Raw genomic sequence first — 13,546 nt, 5'->3', positions numbered from 1 at the left:
AGATTTATTTACAAAATGATTAGAGATTTGATATTTACTGGGTAATTAAAGATTTTGATATAGCAAAGGCAAAACTGCTTATCAAGAGAATTAGAAAAGGGAATAAATTAGTAATCTTTTGTCTTCCAAAATACCTAAACCAACTAAAACATATGTAAATAGATTGTTGTTATTGCCGTTGGGGACTTTTGAGTTGAATCCAACCTATATCCACACTATGTAAAACAGAATGAAACACCGCTCAGTCATGTACCATACTCACAATTGTTGCTATGATTCAGCCCATTGATATGGCCACATTTTCAAGTCATCTCATTTGGACTTTTCTCCTTTTTTGCTGACCCCATACCAAGCAGCATGGCACTTGACTGCTAACTAGAAGGCTGGTGGTTCTAACCCACGAGCCACTCCATGTAAAGAAGGTTGAGCAATCTACTTCTGTAGTGATACCACCTCGAAGGCCAAGGAGAAGTCGCTACGAGTTGGGTCTGACTTGCTGGCACATAACATGAACAACAACATACCAAGCATGGTATCCTTTTCCTGGGCCTGGTCCCTCTAACATAACCAAAATACAAGAAAGAAATTTGGCCATTCTTGCTTCTAAGAATTCTGGCTGTCTTCCAACAGTTTTGTTTCTTCTTCAATCCATTGTATATGCAGTATACTTTACCAACACCATAATTCAAATGAATCAATTGTTCTGAGACTTCCTTATTCACTTACCAGCTTTCACATGCATATGAGGTTATTGAAAATATCATGGTTGGGATCAGGCCCACCTTCGTCTTCAAAATGATAGCTTTGCTCTTTAGCACTTTGAAGTGGTCTTTTGCAGCAGATTTGCCCATTTAATTTCTTGAGTGCTTATTTCAAGTACACTGATTCTGGATCCAAATAAAATGAAATCCTTCCCAGTTTCAATATTTCTCCATTTATCATGACTTTGCTTTGTTTATTGGACCATTTGTGAGGATTTTGATTTTCTTTATGTTGCGATGTAATCCGTATTGAAGGTTGTAATCTTTGATCTTCATCAGTAAGTGCTTCATGTCTTCTTCACTTTCAGCAAGCAAGGTCACATCATCAGCATCTTGTAGGTCATTAAGAAGTCTTCCTTCAATCCTCATGCTGTGTTCTTCTTCATATAGTCAAACTTCTCAGACTGTTTGATAGCATACATATTGAATAAGTATGGTGAAGGGATACAGTCCTAATGCAAATCTTTCTTGATTTTAAACCACACAATATCTCCTTGTTCTGTTTGAAGTATTGCCTCTTGGTCTATGTATAGGTTCCATATTAGCACAATTAAGTGTTTTGGAGTACCCATTCTTTGCAATTTTATCCATAATTTGTTGCTAACCACATAGTCAAATGCCTTTGCATAGTCAGTAAAAGACAAGTAAATATTTTTCTCACAATTTAAAAGGCTATAAGTTGAAATTCAGGGAACCTGCTATAGCAGAAGTCTCTCTACCTGTCAACTCTGAGAGAGATCCTTGCCTCCTTCAGCTTCTGTAAACTGGCATTTCTAGGGTTCTTGACTATCTTCACATATCTATGCTCCCCCTCCCACTTCCCTGTCTCCCCTTTGGTTTGTGCTTGTTTACTTCTTCATCTATTCTGCTCTTGTTATGATACAGAAGTTATTAGATTCAGGACACACCCTACTTTGATATATCATTAACATAATAAAGAAAAACCTGTTTCCAAATAAAATTACATCCACAAGTATTGGGGTCAGAATACCAACACAGGGAAACAATTTAATGCATAACAGTACTCTAGGTGGATGGGATAAAATCAATGTCAGGAGCTATCCATGTCAGGGAAGGGGTAGTTTTGTAATGGTACATTACAAAGGCTTCACTTCCATCAGATCCCATCCATCTTGCTAGGTGTGTTTGGGAAGAATGACAAGGTATAGCTGTGTGATCTTAAAATTAAAAAAAAAAAAAATTAATTGACCTTAAGTGCTTCAGTGTGAAACAGATTTTCTAAGCACTGAGGTAGTAGGCACATAATCTTTCAAAGATAAATTGTCTCCTTTTCTGCAGTGCTCCATAAGCATAATTTGAACACAAGAAGTTTTGTGCAAAAACGTAAGTACAGAAAGTGAATGTAAGCATTGAAAAATTTTATAGCAAGCTTACAGAATATTTTCGTATCTGTTTGAGCTAATCATAAAAGAGGTTTATGTTATTAATAAAACTTATTATTTAAATTTGGACAAAACAGATTCATCTGCTCAATGCCTATTGATAGATAACTTTTGACAAATATATACACCTATGTAACAACCACCAGAAGAAATGCAGTCAGAATGCTTTTTAGAAGAAAAGAAGAGGAAGCTTTGTCTCACTTACTTTGGACATGCTGTCAGGAGGGACCAGTTCCTGGAGAAGGACATCATGTTTGATAAAGTAAAGGATCAGTGAAAAGCGAAAGACATTCAATGAGATGGATTGACACAGCCACTGCAACAACAGGCTTAAACATAGCAAAGATTGTGAGGATGGCATAGACCATTCAGTGTTTCATTCTCTTATACCTAGGGTTGTTGTGAGTTGGAACAGACTCAGGGCACCAAATAACAGCATTTTCAAGGTTCATCATATTATAGCATATATCAGGACTTGATTTCTCATATAATATCAGTGTATTATTCTAATCTATGTACTCATAATTTTTTAATTACCTTATAATTTTCCGATCACTTCACATGCAAGACAAAGATGGAAAATGAATAAGGAAGACCAAAGAATTGATGCCTTTGAGTGATGATATTGGCAAAGGACATTAATTTTTAAAGTTGAAATCCCCTTCTATTCCTAATTTGCTGAGAAACTACCATGAGTTGGCATTGAATATTTTAAAATTATATATTTGTTCCAGTCATAGAGATGATTTAGTGCTTTTTTTCTCATTCATTTTGTTCATCTGATGAATTACAATGATAAACTTTGAATGCTAGCCACTTTTTAGTTTGGGGGTAAACTGTACTCATTTTTTCAATTTTTTTCCTGTATTTTACTTAATATTATCCTATTTGGGGGAAGTCTGGTAGCGTACTGCCTAAGGGACTTGACTGCTAACCAGAAGGCTGGCGATTCAAACCCACCAGCTACTCCTCAGAAGGAAGATGAGGCAATCTACTTCCATAGTGATACTGCCTCAGAAACCCAAGGAGGGGTCCCTAGGAGTCGGGTCCAACTCGACGGCATATAGCAACAATCGTCTTAGGGCTAGTTGTGTATATAGTCAAGAACATTAAGATTTGTTGCTTTTGTTAAGTACTGTAGAGTAGGCTCTGATTCATAGCAACCTTACATATAACAGAACAAAACCTTGCCTGGTCCTTCACCATCCTCACAATCTTTGCTATGTTTGAGCCCATTGTTGCAGCCACTCTGCAAACTATCTTTTGATGATCTTCCCCTTTTCTGACTCTTTACTTTAGCAAGGTATGCTACCAGAAGAATTAACAAATCTACACAGAAAGGCATACTGTTAGAATAGTCCTTAGAAGGGAAGATGGTGAGAAATCATCTCACTTTCTTTATACAAATTATCATTAGGGATCAATCGCTGGAGAAGGACATCATGTTTTCCTTTATTTTAATATCTTTTCATTTCAAGATAAATCTCACTTCACAATATTAATTTGGAATTAGTCCTTCCTTACCTATTTTCTGAAAGAGTTTGCATAGGATTATTATAATTTCTTTCTTAAATATTTGAAAGGAAACATCATCTATACCATAGATTCTTTGTTTTATCTCTACAAATGTTTTTAATTAACATTTTAGTTTCTTCAATAGATCTAAAACTATTCAGACTTTCTATTTCTTTTGTTAAGTTTGATAATTTGTGTCTTTAAAGGAATATCCTTATCATATTATCTAAGATGTTTAATTTCTTGGCATGAAGCAGTTTGCAATATTTTATTGCTATCTTCTAGAGAAGTTTTAGTTTTACAGAAAAATTGTGTAGAAAATAAGGAACATTCCCACATCTCTCCTCCACTCTGCACATTATTTTTCTTATTATTAGTAATTTGCAATCCTGTAGTAGATTTCTTACAATTGATGCACCAACATTGATACATCAATTTTGACTTAAGTCTCTGTTTACTTCAGGATTCCAAATTTTCATTGCACATTTTTATGGGTTTGAAAAATGTATAATGTCATGTATCTATAATTATAATATCACAGAGAATAATTTCACTGTCCTGAAAATGTCCTGGGCTCCCCCATTCATCCCTTCCTCCTCCCCCTGATCTTCTATCAATCACTGATCTTTTCAATGTTTGTATAGATTACCCTTTTCCAGAATATGTCATACAGTGTAATCACATAGTATTTTCAGCTTCTTCAGACTGCTATTTTTCACTTAGCAATATGCTTTTAAGGCTTCCTCATGTCTTCATAGCTTGATAACTTATTTCCTTTTATCAAGGAAAAATACTTAATTGTAAAGATGTGCCATAGTTTGTTTATGCACCCATCTATTGACAGATATCATGGCTGCTACCACTTTTTAACATTTATGCATGAAGGTGTTGTAAACATTCATATTAAGGTATTATGTGGACATATGTTTTCAGGTCATATGACAAATATATAGAAATGCAATTGCTGCATTATAAGTCTATGTTTAGCATTGCAAGCAACTGCCAGACTGTCTTCACAAGCAGTTGTACCACTTTTCATTTCCATCAATAGTGAATGAGAGTTTCTGTTGCTCTATAGCCTCTCTATCATTTAGTGTTGTAAGTTTTTTCTTTTTTTTGTTTGTTTGTTTTTTAGATTTTAGGTGTGTAGTGGAACCCCTTGTTGATTTGCTATTCTATTCTCCAATGACATATAATGTTGGTCATTTTTCATATGCTTATTTGTTATCTGTATATCTACTTTGGCAAAGTTTCTGTTCACTTCTTTTGCCCATTTTTAAATTTATTCTCATACTGTTTAATTTTAAGAGTTCTTTGTATATATGTGCAGTCTTTTATCAATAAGTTTTGCAAATATTTTCTCCCAATTGTGACTTATCTTTTCTATCTTGTAGAATTGTCTCTAGCAGAGTAGACATTTTTCATTTTAATAAATTTCAAGTTATAAACTTTTTTTGTTTTGTTAATTGTAATTTTTTTGTTTTTATTATCTTTCTGAAGTCTATGGAATCTGTGATGATGTGTCATGTTTCATATAAATCTTATTTTTTTGTAATAATTGTGAATACATCTTTATCATTTTTGTTGATTTTTACAAAGACAAAATATTTGGTTACATTTATTTTTTTTTTCTATTATATGTGTTGTTTGCATTATTTTCTGCTCTTATTACTTTATTTCCTTCTTTTTACTTGATTTAACTTTGCTCTTCTTTCAGTACTTTCTTAGGAAAAATCTTTAGTTATATAATGTTTACCTTTATTATGTATGTATTTTAAGCTATACATTTTCCTGTGGGTACTATTTTAGCTACAACTATTTATATGTGGGAGCTCTGGTGGCATAGTGCCTAAGGTATTTGACTGCTAATCAGAGGCTGGCTCCTTGGAAGGAAGATTGGGCAATCTACTTCCGTAGTGATATTGTCTTGGAACAAGGAGGTGTCACTATGAGTTGGATCCAACTTGACTGTAGTGAGGTGTTTTTTTTTTTTTTTTTTTGTATTTATATTTTGTGTTTTTCATTTCATTCAATTAAAAATATATTTTTTGTGTCTTTATTTCTTCTTTGACCTACATGCTATTTAGAAGTATTTGTTTGGTATCTAAATATTTTCAAACAACTCTGTTATTGTTTTCTGATTTAAATGTGTTGTAGTTAGTCTGTTTTATTTTTTCATACTCTGACAATTTAAATCTTTTTAAAACTTATTGAAGCTTAATTTATGGCTTAGCTTATAGTCTATCTTGCCAAATGTTCCATGTGCAAATGGGAAAAGAAAAAAAAAAAAAACTGTTCTATTTTTTTCTATAGCTAAAAAAAATAAAAAAATAAAAAACTGCTATCAAGTCAATCTCAACTCATAGCAACCGCCTTTGGGTTTCAAAAGTAGAAAATCTTTACAAACATAGATTGCCTCATCTTCCTTTCACAGAGTGGTTGATGGGTTTGAACTACCAACCTTCTGGTTAAAGTCAAATGCTTTAGAGACTACATCACCAAAGCTCCTTTTTCAAGATTTGAGTACTTTATAAATGTCAATTAGATCAAGACAGTTAATATAGTAGCTCACATCTTTCTTTACACTTCGTGTTCTGTCTCTATGTTCCATCAATTATTGGAAAAAGAATATTGAAATCCTTTGCTATAATTACAGAGTTTATTTCTCTTTTCTCTTCTGAGACTTTTTTTTTTTCCATATAATTGTTATTAACTGCACACATATTTAGGGTTTTTTGTCCCCTTGATCAATTTATCTCTTAATACTGACACTTCAGAGTTCTTATGTTTTGTCTTTCCATAGGATATTTTATTCTATCTTTTTACTTTTATGTGTTTGTGTATTTATATTAAAAAGTTTGCCTAAAATAGAATATTTTAAACAGATCATGCTTTTGTTTACAATGTAATATGACAATTAATTTGTTTTATTGAAAAAATTATACTGTTCTCATTTAATGAAATATAAAAGATAAGCTTTAATATCAAACTATATGTTTTTCTTTTACCACATATTTATTGTTCTCCTCTTTTCCTGATGTTTTCTGTCTTTAACTTTTACATTTCATTTTATTTTCACTATTGGCTTAAATACATATTTGTTTAATTTCTTGGTTGTTGGAATAGTGATTAAAAAAAAAAAATGCATCTTTTACCTATCACAACTTACCACCAAAAAACATAACACTTCCTTTTTAAATAAGAACTTTAAAACTACCTATTCAATTTCTCTTATATAGTCCTTTGTGAAAATGTTATAATTCTTTTTATTTCTACATACTTAATAGCTAAACATATTGTTATTTAAATTTAAATCAACATTTTTATATAATATATTTAAATGAGGAAAAATTCTTATGTTTACATAATTTTTAAAAAATTCAGCATTTTTTATTCAGATGTCATTTTCCTTCAAATTCCAAAACATATGTCTCCATTTGCTTGCTTATCCCAGTTTTTTTATATCTGAAAAAGTATTTATCTTTGAAAGATATTTCTCTTGGACATAGAAATTCTAGGTTGAGTGTTATATTTTTTTCTTTCAATTTAGAGATTTTGTTCAATTGTCACCAGCCTTTACTTATTCCAGAAGTTGTGTCTGTACTTATTCTTCTTTTCATTTCTCTATAAGGAATGAGTCTTTTCCTTCAATGTTTTTTAATTTTTGCTTTATATCTGGTTTTGAACATACTGCTTATAATTTTTCTTTTTGCATGAAAATGGAAATGATATTGTCCCATATGTCACTTAAGCTCTGTTTCAATTTTTCACATTTTTTTTTTTCTCTTTCCACACTTTAGGTACTTTTTATTGTGATATTTTCAAGGTCACTGATATTTTCTTGTACAAGGTCTAAAAAAAACCACTGCCATTGAGTCACATCCCACTCATAATGGCCCCTCTTGGAATTCTGAGGCAGTATTACTACAGAAGTAGATTGCCCAACTTTCCTTCCAAAGTAGTGGCTGGTGTGTTTGAACTGCCAGCATTCTGGTTAACAGTCAAATGCCTTACGCACTAATTATAATGAGTTATTTTTCATTTCTTATTATACAATTTTTAAGGAGCTCTGGTGGGGTAACAGTTAAGGCATTTGGCTGCTAACCAGAAGATCAGTGGTTTGAACCCACTAGCTGCTCCACAGAAGAAAGATGAGACAATATGCTTCTGTAAAGATTTCCAGCCTTGGAAACTCAATGGGGATCACTACGATTCAGAATCAACTCAATGGCAGTTAGTTTGCTTTTTACATAATTTTTATCACTAGAAATTGTATTTATTTATTTTAATACATGTTTTTAAACATTTTATTTAGTAGGTACAGAAAGATTTCAAAATATTACTAAGCTAAAAGCCAGGGTATAAATAATTTCTATCAGAAAATTCAAAGTAAAGAAATATAAAATATATGAAATATTTATTTATATTTCAAACATAACATGGAGAAGTTAATAAAAGAGATGAATAAAGGATTATCATCTTCATTAAGTGGAAAACAAAACAAATGACCAGTTATAAAAGTCAAGAGAGAAAAAATTTCTCAAATAAAGAGTGGTTAGGTTTAGATAAGCCAGAAATAAACTCCAAATAAAGTAACTCACCTGTTTTCAATAGTTGTCCTCAACAACTATTGTCAATTTTAAAGAATGGGAATGATTTTGAAGTGTATCTTTTGGTATTAATTGTCCAAATAGTTTTCCTGATTGCCTTTACACTAAATTCCTAATTTTATTATTTCTTTTCAATAAATTCATAAAATAATTTAGGTATAGAAATCACACAATTTTGAATTTTTAAATGTACAATTTTGCCTGCCATAGGAACCTACATGTGATTGGAATTCCAGGAGAAGAGGAGGCAGAGGATAAAAAAAAAAAAAAAAAACAGAGAAAATTGTTGAAAACTTGATAACAGAAAACTTGTCCAATATTATGAAAGACAAAAAAGTATCCACCCAAGAAGCTCAATGAACCCCATACAAGATAGACTCCAGAGACAGTTACCAAGACTTATCATAATCAAATGTTCCAAAACCAAAGACAAAAAAAAAAAAAGAATCTTGAGAGTAGCTCAGGAAAAACAATATGCCACCTACAAAGGGCAACCAGCAAGATGAAGCTCTGATCTCTCTGCAGGAACCATGCAGGCTAGAAAACAATGAGATGACACATAGAAAATTTTGAAAGAAAAAAGTTGCCAGGCAACAATTATATATCCAGAGAAATATCCCTCAAATGTGATGGTGAAATTAGGACAGTCCCAAACAAACAAAAATTAAGGAAATTTGTGAAAACCAGACCAACCTTATAAGAAATGCTAAAAGGAGTTCTTCAAACAGAAAATCAACAGTAGAAAACAGCCTAAGATTAAGACACATGACAAAAACACTCAGAAACCAATGAAGAAAAAAATTCTCAAAACTAAAATAAGTTTACAAAATAGAAACCAGAGAACCAGAGGTATCAATCTGTATGCCACAAGAACTATATAGCAAAAAGAGGGAATAAATGGTATAATTACAGAATTTCCAAATGGAGAAGCTGTCAGAAGATATCAATTTAGAACAGACTGTTTCAAACTTAAAACCTAACAAAACCAAGCTCAGTGCCATCGGGTCGATTCCAACTCATAGCAACCCCCTTTGGATTTCTAAGGTGGTAAATCTTTATGGCAGTAGATTGTGCAGTCTTTCTTCTGGACAGTTGCTGATGGGTTTGAACCTTCAACCTTCTGGTTAGCTGTCAAATGCCTTAGGCACTACACCACCACAGCTTCTTGTTTCACACTTAAGAAAAAAAAAAAAAATTCACTCCCAACACGTCAATTGCGACTCATAGCAATATCTCCTTGGGTTTCCAAGGCAGTATCTCTACAGAAGTAGATTGCCCAACCTTCCTTCCGAGGAGTGACTGGTGTGTTTGAACCTCCGCCCTTCGGGTTAGCAGTCAAATGCCTTAGGCACTACACCACCAAAGCTCCCTGTTTCACACTTAGGAAGATAAAATTTAGTACAGGGTAATCCCAAAGGAAATTAGTAAGCCTTATAAACAAAATAAGAAAGAAGAGATCACAAGGACTTAGTAAACACAAAATTAACAACAATGAATAAAAACAAAATAAAACCTGATACCAAAATGAACTCAGCACAGAAAAAAATTCAGAACAAAGAAATCTTAAACACGACAATAAAACACACAAAAGAATGATAGCACTAAATTTATACCTATTCATAATTACACAATATGTAAATGGATTAAATGCACCAGTCAAGAGAAAGAGAGTGACAGAATGGATAAGAAAACAAGATGTGTGGATACGCTGTCTACAAGGGAGTCACAAATTAAAAATCAAGGGATGGAAAAAATTATATATCAAACTAATGGCAACCAAAAAAACAGGCATGGTAATATTAATTACTGATAAAATAGAGTTCAAGGTGAAAACGAGAATAAGGGACAAGGAAGGGTATTTTATGATCAGAAAAATGACAATCTACCAGGAAGACATAACCATGTTAAATATTTATGCACCCAATGAAAAAGCTCTGAAATACTTAAAGCAAACACTAACTAAATGAAAGCAGAAACAGACAAGTCTACAATAGTAGTGGGAAACTTTAACACACCACAGAACAATTTAAAAAAAAAAAAAAAAATACAGATCTTCCCAACATAATCAACCTACTTTATCTCTAACATGTAGAGAATACTCCACCCAACAAAAACACAATACACATTCTTTTCTGGGGCACATGGATCATTTTGCAAAATAGAGCAAATGTTAGACCACAAAACAAGCCTCAATATATTTAAAAATATTGAAATGCAATAAAGCATGTTCTCAGTTCATAATTCTATAAAATTAGAAATGAATAGGAAGACCAGGAAAAAAAAATCAAACACATGAAAACTGCTCAAGAAACACACACTGCTCAAGAACTGCTGGATAACAGGAGAAATAAAATTTGAACTAAAACAATTCCTAGAAACAAGCAACAATGAAAACACAACATGCCAAATACTTAGGGCACAGCAAAAGCAATACTCAAAGCTCAATTTATAGCAATACATGTACACATCAATAAAGAAGAAAGAACCAAATCAATACTTTAGCACAACTCCAACATTTAGAAAAAGAAAAAAAAAGAAGAAGCCAACAGTCTCCAGAAGAAAGGAAATAATAAAGATTAGAGTGAAAATAATAAAGGTTAGAGCAGAAATAAAAGAAACAGAAAAACATTAGAAAAAATCAAAGACTGGAAGCTGGTTCTCTGAAAAGATTAACAAAATTGAAAAACCACTGGCAAAGATGCAAACAACACAAATAATAAATGAAATTAGCAATGTTACAATAGAACCAACGGAAACAAAAAGGATGATAACAGAAAACTATAAAGAACTATACTCCAACAAATTCAAAATCTTAGAATAAATGAACAAATTTCTAACAGCATTCAACCTACCTAAACTGACAAAATGAAGTAGAAAATTTGAACAAACCCATAACAAAAGAAGAAAATGAAGTCACAAAAAACTCCCCACAAAAAAAAGTGGCTCATGTGGCTTCACTGAAGAATTTTATCAGATATTCAGAGAAGAACTGATACCTCCTTATCCTACACAAAATATTCCAGAACATAGAAAAGAACAGAATACTCCAATATTCATTCTAGGAGGCAAAAAGTATCCTCATTCCAAAACCAGACAAAGACACCAATAAAAGGGAAAACTACAGACCAGTATCCTTCATGAATATAGATAGAAAATCTTCAACAAAATTCCAGCAGAGAGCATCTAACATTGTATCAAAGTGGGATTCATACCAGGTATGCAAGGATGTTTCAACATTAGAAAAACAATCAAAGTAATCTATTACATAAATAAAACAAAGTAAAAGAACCACGTGATCATATTAATCGATGCAGAGAAGACATTTAATAAAATCCAACATCCATTCTTCCTGAAAATCTTAAGGAAAATAAGAGTAGAAGGGAAATTCCCCAACATAATATGGACATATACACAAAACCAAAGCCAACATTATTCTCAATGGAGAGAGACTCAAAACATTCCCCTTGTGGACAGGAACCAGACAAGGATGCCCTCTATTGTCATTTCTATCCAATACTGTATTGGAATTCCTACTCAAGGCAATAAGGAAAGAAAGAAAAATAAAAGGCATCCAAACTGGCAAAAAATAAACTAAACTCTGTATTTACAAATAATATGATCTTATACATAAATAAATAGAATTAAACAAGATACTCAGCAAGAAAATGACTGAAATTAATAGAAAGGTTCAACAAAGTGGCAGGATGCAAGATCAACATACAAATATCAGTTGCATTCCCCTACATTAACAAAGAGATCTCTGAAAATAAAATAAAGAAAACAATACCATTTATAATAGCTACCAAAGAGATAAAACACTTAGGAATAAATCTTACCAGGGACACAAAAACTTATACAAAGAAAACTATAAAAAACTACTACAAAATACTTAAGAAGATTGCATAAAGGGGAGAACATATTATGTTCATGAATGGGAAGACAGAATGTGAAAATGTCAATATTACTCAAAACAATCTATAGATTCAGTGCAATCCTGATTTAGATTTCATCAACCTTCTTTAAGAACATGGAAAAACAAAGCACTAATTTGATATGGAAAGGAGAGAGAACTCAGAGAAGCACAGCATTACTGAAGAAGAAGAACAAAGTATGAGATCTCACACTCTCCAATCTCAAAACCTACTATACAGACACAGTGGTCAAAACAACCAGGTATTGATACAACAATAGATGCACACACCAGTAAAACAGAATTTGGAACCCAGAAGTATACGTATCCACCTATGGATATGTGATCTTTCACAAAAGGGCTGAAACCCAGTAAAGGGAAAGATATAGCCTCTTTAACAAATGGTGTTGGCAAAACTGTATATCAATTTACAAAAAAATGAAACAAGATGCCTGCCTCACACCACACAAAAAAAATGAACTCAAGATGCATCAGAACCTAAATGTAAAACCCCAAATTATAAAGTTCATATAAAGTTTATAAAGATAAAATGGGGGCACACTACAAAAATATCCTATAGCCAAAGAGTAAGTTGGGATCATAGTATTATTGGTCTACTGTTATCTTTTTGGACACATTCACCACTACCCATCCTCCAAATTCCCATACAGATCACTGTGAATAGAGACAAAATTTGTTGTTGTTGTTATTGTTAGGTGCCATTGAGTAGTTTCCAACTCATAGCATCCCCATGCACAGCAGAACGAAACACTGCCCGATCCATGTCACCTCCACGATCCCTGCTATACTTAAGCCCATCATTGCAGCCACCATGTCAATCCATCTGGTTGAAGACCTCCCCCTCTTTCGTTGACCCTCCACCCTTCCAAGAATGACATCCTTCTCCAGGGAATGGTCCCTTCTGACAACATGACCGAAAGAGGTGAGACGAACTCTGGCCATTCTCGCTTCCAAGGAGCATTTCGGGTGCACTTCCTCCAGGACAGATGTGTTAGTTCTTTTGGCAGTCCATGGTACTGTCAGCATTCTTCACCAGCACCACAACTCAAAAGCATCAACTCTTCTTCGGTCTTCCTTATTCATTGTCCAGCTCTCAGATGCATATGAGGCAATTGGAAATATCATGGCATCAGGCACACCTTAAGTCCCCAAGGAGACATACTTGCTCCTCAGCACTTGAAACAGTTCCTTCGTGGTTGACTTTCCCAATGCTACACGTCGTCTAATGTCCTGACTGCTACTTCCATTGGCATCGATTGTAGAGCCAAGCAAAATGAATTCATTGACAACCTCAGTCTTCTCTCCATTTATTGTGATGCTATTCAT

The 13,546-nt window shown here is 33.1% G+C and overlaps 1 non-coding gene across 1 annotated transcript; it reads left to right on the top strand.

Annotated features, from left to right (window-relative positions):
• Positions 1-12,726: 12,726 nt before the first annotated feature.
• Positions 12,727-12,872, top strand: LOC122151224. Its single transcript, XR_006164039.1, has one exon. It is a non-coding gene; the product is annotated as a small nucleolar RNA SNORA23 (small nucleolar RNA).
• The last annotated feature ends 674 nt before the right edge of the window (positions 12,873-13,546 follow it).

This window comes from Orycteropus afer, unplaced genomic scaffold (genome assembly GCF_000298275.1).
Source record: "Orycteropus afer afer isolate SDZICR_OR568_19922 unplaced genomic scaffold, OryAfe1.0 scaffold00331, whole genome shotgun sequence".
Lineage (NCBI taxonomy): Eukaryota > Metazoa > Chordata > Mammalia > Tubulidentata > Orycteropodidae > Orycteropus > Orycteropus afer.
The sequence above is the reverse complement of the archived record's forward strand: the minus strand, read 5'-3'. Positions and strand labels throughout refer to the sequence as shown.